Source organism: Fragaria vesca, unplaced genomic scaffold (genome assembly GCF_000184155.1).
Source record: "Fragaria vesca subsp. vesca unplaced genomic scaffold, FraVesHawaii_1.0 scf0513181, whole genome shotgun sequence".
Taxonomy (NCBI): domain Eukaryota; kingdom Viridiplantae; phylum Streptophyta; class Magnoliopsida; order Rosales; family Rosaceae; genus Fragaria; species Fragaria vesca.
In genome coordinates this window covers 80,290-88,450 of record NW_004443451.1, presented here as the reverse complement: position 1 = coordinate 88,450, position 8,161 = coordinate 80,290, and the positions used below count along the sequence as shown (strand labels likewise).

At 35.8% G+C, this 8,161-nt stretch overlaps 1 non-coding gene across 1 annotated transcript; it reads right to left on the bottom strand.

The window, feature by feature from the left end:
• Positions 1-1,335: 1,335 nt before the first annotated feature.
• Positions 1,336-4,267, bottom strand: LOC101307858. Its single transcript, XR_185541.1, has 5 exons — positions 4,214-4,267; positions 3,632-3,803; positions 3,076-3,421; positions 1,657-2,159; positions 1,336-1,577 (listed from the first exon to the last, which is right to left on the bottom strand). It is a non-coding gene; the product is annotated as an uncharacterized LOC101307858 (transcript).
• Positions 4,268-8,161: the final 3,894 nt, after the last annotated feature.

The window sequence follows — 8,161 nt, the reverse complement described above, 5'->3', positions numbered from 1 at the left end:
TTTTTGTTTTTCCAGATGAGTTGTTGTCCAAATCTGCAAATATAAAGCACTTTAGCCGACGAAATTATATTTTTCGTCGGCTAAACTTTTAAAATTTCGTCGGCTAAAGTTTAAAAATTTCGTCGGCTAAACTTTTGAAAATTTCGTCGGCTAAAGTTCGTCGGCTATAGCCGACGAAAAAAATTATTTAGCCGACGAAATTAAAATTTCGTCGGCTAAAGTTGACCATAGCCGACGAAGATTTAAATTAGACGACGAAGGAAAATTTCGTCGGCCTGGTTTTTTTATTTTCGTCGGCTAAAGCCTTTCTTCTGGTAGTGTTAGTAATAACAAGGTGAGAAATTAAAGAATGTAATTGATTATGATAAAGTTAAATCCAACTAAATTTTAGCTCAATATTTGAGTTTCAAATTGATGCTAAAATTGAGAAAGATACCAAATTTAGTTTTATATCATCTGAAGGGCAAATCAGAGAAACTAAAAAATGAAGAAAACTATTAATTATAGACATATGCTCTATATAGTAAGTTTGCTTACGTGGAGTGGGTGTAAAATGAAAGAAAAATATGTATGGGTTTATCTTAAAAGAGGTCTAGTATTTTGGGTTTTTATCTAATTTTCTGATAATCATATGTAATTAAACTACAAAACTGGAAAACTTGCTTAATACTTTAAAATGTGTGAAAATGATATCAAACAGTTCTCTAATTAATCTCACCCCGTGATTAGTAGCTAGTAATAACTCATAACCATTCCAACACTTCTGATATCACATCGTTATAACAAGGCCAATTCAATTCAAGACCAATTCAACTAATCACTTCACTCTTACTAGCTAGGATTCTCCAATCTCTGTTGAGATCATTGTCATTGCCCATTGAACTTGAATGTAAAATAATTATGTAATTTGCTTCTTCTTTTTTGAAAGTATGTATGTAATTTACTTTTGAAATCATAAGAATGGGTGGATTTATTTGATGGTAGAGAGACTATCTAATTAACTCCACGAAAATAAGCTACACACAGAGCCCCAAATCTGATCACGTGATTCACGTCTTTGTTTACTAAACCCCAAACCCCAAACCCCAAAGATGTCCAGTGTCCTAATGTTTAACTAAACATTTAGTTTTGAGCATCCCCATAATCCTATATTAAGAAAAGGGACATTGTCTGTTTAACGTTTCGTAGGTTAGCCATTGTTTTCTGGTCTTTTAAGCTGCATCTTGTCAATAACCCAACTTCCAAAGTTTGAATACCATAATGAATAATCTAATACGTATCAAGAACAGACATGAAGGGAGGGTGACAGATCATGAGGAAGTGACAATAGAGAGCTAAAAATCGAGTAACTCGAAGTTTGCATTAGTGGTTTGTGTTGTTGCTTCTACTAGTTCAAAATATTCAGTCACATAAGTAGCTCGTCGTCTTGCTTTAAGTACTTCAAATTCTTCATTTGATTCCGATATTGCAGGCTCAGTTTCAATAATTGGTGGTTCCGATGCTTCAAAATCTCTCGTGTTGATTTCAATAGGTTGTACTTTACTGCACACAATGGAGTCGAGAAGTTCTCTGTCAATCTAAAAGGAAGAGTTAAGGGTGAAATAATGGTCAGCTATATGAATAAGCACAAGTATCTTAGTAATTGATGATGCTTACTTGTAATTATGTTAATCCCACGCGCCCAGCCAAACTGGCCACTATTGTTAAAGCATCTCTCCACTGGACCTTCTCAGATCGCATAGACGTCCTTTCATGGTTATCCAAAAGCTTCTCCAAAACTCCTTTCTCACATTATGAAAAATTGGAAGAATTCTCTTGCAGTCGTCCATGCACTGAAAAATATCTACTAGTTCTCTCAAACACCTAGCAGAAGCAGCAGCATAATTTTGGGACAGAACAAGACAACACTTCCATTGCCTCTACGTTAGAGGGAGAAATAACATGACCTGGTACAAGATGTCGATCATCCACGAATGTTGTGGTTCCCCTCTTTTGCAGCCCATTGTATAAAATGTAGCCCAAAATCAGTAGTCCAAGATAGAAATGGCAGCTCGAGATTTGCGTCAAATGAGAAAGATGGGTTTTGTGCCATCTGATGAAGGTTAAAGTTCCGACGTCAAAGAAGAATCGGGTAGGAGATTGCTTTCAAATATGAGCAGCTGAAATGAAATCGACTGAGGAAATGAAAATTGGCTAAAAATAAACAGAGAATCGATGCAGACTCATCTCAGTCTCGAACGCCAAGACCAAGCCTTTCCAAATTTGGTTTTCAAAATTAGTAAATCTAAGAGATAAAACCTTTGATTAGTAATACAAGGGTAATATGTGAAAGCCGAGCAATGCATTAGCATAGAAAAAAACAACAACACTAGCATGATTTAGAAAGTACAAATTTTACAACTCAAATACAAATACTTTCTTGGTTCTCCAAAAGATACATCAACACATATATAACCAAAACAAGTCTCTCCAACAGAAAACTACACTAAAGTAATTGTAATAATTATAAGTGAACTATATAAACGTTTTTAATAATTTTTTTTTAAGAAATCTTCTAGTCCATCGATCAAGTGACTTTGCAACAGTGAATCCACTCAAAATATAAAAGAAAAACTGATAACAAGCACTTTTCTCATGAGAATAATTGAAAAGCTCCAAGCAGCTGGAAAAGAGAGAATGTCGTTTATTTTGACTTGCCGTGTTTGTGGCTTGAATCCAAACCGTATAATTTATATTTGGAGTTGCAGAAAGTTGTAAAAAAGCTATAGATCAGAATGCATCATTTATCTAATAATATAATCTATCTGAATATGCATCCAGCTTATCAAAAAATTAATTTAACACAATGACTACCTCATTCATCTGCAATTTGTATTCTTATATTAAATGAAAAACAAATTCACCAAGATGCATGTCTGAGTGTGTACATGAAATCTCTAAGTTTGTTTTATGCTTTTGCAGAAATCCATTATCAGCATCAGTTGATTACTAAAATGAGAGAATGACTTAATGAGAAAGAAAAGAAGCAAATTACAATTCTGACGGTTAAAATCATCATTATTGTACGAGATATACCTCTAGAGTGCACAGAACTGCCAGAGACGTAATACTTTATTAATCCTTTCCTGTAGTATGGTATAATGTTGTCCATGATTTAGTGGGACTTGGTTAATGCTGTTGAAGTCAGATGCAGAAATTGAAATCTGGGGGAAGTCATAGACTGCAAGTGTTCCAATGAAGAGCACTTGATTTCAATATCAATACTTCAATAGTACCGCTGCTAGTAGTCTAGTACTGAACAACCTTGTGACTTGTAGACGGTCTAGAAGTAAGTTCTTCAACTGTGGAAGAACGATCTTGTTGCTCTCTGTTTCCTTATTTGCTCCAATTATTCTGCCGAAGTTATGGCAATCCTGTATGACTATACCCAAATAAAATGGGAAATCAGCGATATCAAAGAAAATAGTATACATTCATGTATCATTGAGGTCAAAAGAAGTAGACTCACTGAAAACGATCCGGAGGCATGTTCTAGTCGGATTTTAAGAATAATACAGGATTATATATGTAAGCAACAAGGGAACAAAGCAACTGGAACCAAAATTCTGAAAGCTAGCAACAATGTTATCACCTTACAAATACTTAACTGCCAACACCGGAGTAGTAGTTAGGTAGACTAGTACTATGAAATTACCAGCAACAGTTGTACTTTCATAGGAAGGACAGCAGTCATGCTTAGCCCGTGCGTAATAATGAGCTCATACAAACCTGCTTATAAGCCATAGGTATCATGGAGTTTCCCCCTGAAAAACAAACAGCAAGTATGCTGATGACAGTAATCGCATTATAGCAAGTTTATTGGAGAAGCAAATGTCCCAAAGTTAGAAACTTCAGCTAAAACAACACAGGCATAACAATGATGACAGCAAACTAATCCAAAATTTCTCTTCAAGGTTTGAGAATGAAGCCAAAAGACACAACCTTTGATTTGTTACACCTTATAGCCCAGAAGCCAACGAAGTACAAAATACAGTATCAATCAATTTCCTCCCGTCAAGCAAATTGAAACGAAGTTTAGTAGCCCCAATCAACAATGATAATGTTAAACCCAACCATTAATCATCGATCACAATCCCAAAAATCCGTACAGAATAAACGACAACCCAAACAAGTTTGAATCCACCGAGAATGTAATAGAAAGAGTAGAAAGTACCTTGACTCCATTTCAAGCGGAGCGGAGGAAGGGGACGACGGAGTTGAAGCAAGAAGCGGCGGGTATAAGAAATAATATATTTTGAGCATATAAGAAATAATTTCAAAGACATTAGTACTGGAAACTCAGAAATACTGTAGAACACGCAATTACCATAACATAACATGAGCATAATGTGGCCATAACATGAGCAACGGGGAGGGTATGATCAGGGGATCAAAAAATCATATCCATACCCTATTTCATTCTCAATCTCCATGCCCGTCCCAAACCCCGTAAGGGATTCCCCGTTAACAATTATTTAATAAATTAATTTTTTTTTTAAATTTAGAAATATAGAAATACGAAATTAGAATCAAATACCAAAATAAATAAGTTTCTTGACTCAATTTAACAAAAACGAAAACAAATCTCGCTTAAAAAGAAAGTTTCTATAAATATTCATTATGAGAATCAGAAAAAAAAATATTGCAAAAGATTTTAACATAAATATCTATTTATAAATTATATATATTAAAAAATATATATATATAATAAATTATAAATAATAATATTTCTAATCCTAAATGGGTGAAGATGAGAACAAATATCAAAATATCATATCCGTCCCGTACCTGATTCAAAAATCCAAATATTTGGGATCCTCATACCCGTTACCCGTTTATCTCCGTACCTCGTTAGGATCGAATACCATGCGTAGGTCTAGGCTCATCACGACCTGTTACCCGTTAGGTCTAGGTGAATCATGGCCCATTACCCATTACCCGTTAGGTCTAGACTCATCGCGGTGGACCATCTCCGCGTAGCCCGCTAAAAGCTCAAGTCGCTTAATTTTTTTTGTTCCCAACAATATATAACAGAGGGGGGATGCCATTCTAGGTAGCTAGAGTTTCTTCTGTTTCATATTTCTTCTCTAGCAATCGTATCATATATTCATATTCAGTAATTAAAACTCGTCTTCTTTCAAAAGCAATGAAATGTTATACGAAAGAGAAGACTCTCACACTGAGCAATCAAGGTTCTTCTTCTTGATTGGGTTCTTCCTCTTTCTACGTTGTCTTGGGGAACATAGAAAGAGAGAAGATGACTTCTTCTTCTTCCTCTCATCTCTCATCTCTCAGCCAGTCAGCCATACCGCAACGCTTACCAAAATTCTCACCAGCCCACTGTAAGTGTTCTTTCTCTCTCTGCAACTTAAACCAGTCAGTTCCCTTCAGTTACTCTTATCTGGTTTTCTGTTTCTTTAGTTGCATGTATCTATACAAGCATGAATACAGTAGCATACGTAGAGATGTTATTGTTGATTAGGCGCACAATGGTTTTAACTATCATTTGTATGTGTGTAATTTTGGCAGTGAACTCAAAGTCAGTTGGGTTTAATACTTTCATGTAAGATCTAATCTTGACAACGAGAGTGGCAGTCGAGAGGATTCAGACCATTCAGCTAAACCATCGAAGGTATTGATCTTTTTTCTGTCAACTATCTTCTTGATTATAAGCGATTACTATAGTTTCCAACAAAAAATGAAGGGATATGTGTTGGCTAGCTTGATGCTTATTTCTTTCATGTTGCCTGATGCAAGTTGTTTGATTAGTCCTTACTTGTTTGCCAATACAACATTTATGTTCTTAATGATACTTGCTTTGTTCAATCTTCTCTTTTATGGGCCGTGAAGAGTTCATTCAATATGTCTCTTGAATCATGAATTTAGTATTTTGTTCAAGAGAAGATAGAAGATAGAGTCTTTCTTATGATTCTCCCTCGTAGTGGGCCTTACCATTGCTTTGATATCTTCTGATGAAATGTTTGAGTTAGGAAGGATTTTTAAGTGGACAGAGACTACTAGCTCCTGTTTTGGTTTTGGGTGGCACTTTCAACCAAATTCTTCTTATGTTATAATGTTAACTTGAAGAGTATAGTTGGTTTTGGTGGCTTTCAAATACAATACTGTATAACTTACCATGGATATGTTTTGACATTAGGGATTTCAGGTCTTAATCTCTGACAACTTTTTGCTCTATCATGAACACAAGGATATCAAAGATTAGGCCATCCTGTTTGCTGTGAGACTAAGTTGTGAATGTAAATATGCAAGTATTGGAAAGTAAAGATATAACACAAGTACATTTTTACTTGCAGAAACCCTGCACCCAGGGAGAAAAACTGTGTGCCCCTAACTCTTGAGAGACAAACTTTTTCACTATTCTAAACACACTTCTTTACAAGACTCACAACTCAGAGGATGACACCACGCCTAGCCATACAGCCTAGTCTAACTACTAACACTCAACTGAACTTGTGGGACAAGATGTTTCTATGATCTGCAAGTTGAAGGCAGATTTGTCAAAGTCTTTTGATATGAAAGACTTAGGTCCAGCTCTCTTGTCTCTCAAGTGTTTTACACATAGGATTATGCTAAGCTTCAAAACAGAACTTAACTAACGCCTTTACCTAATTCTCTAAGACAGCTTACAACATACTTCACACGAACTTAACTAACTCCCTAGCTAATTCTCTATGAAGACTTCACCGGCTTGCATCACCTAGACCGCTCTCAAGGTATGCTTGAACAATGAACAATGATATGGGTTTTGAAAATGTATGGTGCTCAGCTCTAAGATTTATAATCAACGATGAAGATTTAGAGCAAAGAAGCAAAGGAGCAATAATGCTAAGACTCAAAGGGAGAAAATGCAAATGACAATTTTCAACAACCAAAGAGTATGAGGAGCAGAGCCTCATATATATAGGCAAAGTACCAGCCCTGAAAGGGCAGACACAATTACCAAATCAAGAAGGCTTTATTTTGGACTGTAGTGTTTTGTCTCACCAAAAGTAGGATAGATAGGATCTGACGGATCCATCATGCCTAAGACAAAAGCAAAGTGAGATTTTTGATAGATTCATATTTCATACATTTTTATACCCTTAGATACATGATTATATGCTTAGTTCTTGTCAATTGTGAGTCATTTACTTGGTTTTTATGTTTTGTAGGTCAAGTTGGAGAAAAAGAGAATTTGAAGCTAAGTGATCCAGAAACTGCCCTGCTGTGCGTCAACTTTGAAGATTAAACTGTACCTGCTCACAAGGAATCTGGAGGCGAGCCATACACCATTGGAAAGCTACGGATGTTAGCTTTCTGAGGAATTTTGCGGAAGTGGATTTGCATTTTTCTAGAGCAAGTTATGAAGGTTTGAGTGAACGCAGCGCGTAGAGGCAGATTTCTGACGAATTTTGTGTTTCTTCTCATGATTCCAATTTGTGAAGTCCAAGTCCATCAATCTTAATACTACAAGGAAAAGGCTGAACGTGGCTAACATATTTGGAAGGTTACTCTTGCATTGACAATAATAACCTTATATTATTTGGAGAGAAGAAAGTTATTCCATGTTGGACAAGGAGACCGAAAAGCCCAAATGAATTGGGATTCCAAGGGGAATAAAAGAAAAACCCTTTGGGACGTGAAAGGGGGAGAGAAGAGGCAGAAAGGAGAGACAGCAGACAGAGACGCAGCAAGGAACGCAGAGGAAAAGAAGAACAGAGCTTCACCATCGCTCAACCCGAGTTCCTATCTCTTCCATTGTTTCTTCCATGCTATCTTTATTTCTAGTCATGTTTTCTTTATCTATGAATTTCTAAACTTCTAGCTAGGGCTGAGATGAAGCCCCTAGTATGATTACTCTATTTCTTTAGTTGATTGCTTTGATTCAATGGATTGCTATGTTAAATTCTCAATCACCGTTTTAATAGAACTTTTATTCAAAATCTTTGCTCGGGATCAATAAGACCTAGGTTTTGTTTATTAGTTATTTGGTTTGAAAACATGAGGCTTGATCGAGAGTAGATGTTTTCTAGGGTTCCAAAGGATTTATTTAATCTTGTGATTAGAGAGTTGTAAGTTAAGAATACAAGTGCTTGATCATAGTCGATATTCTTGTTTACAT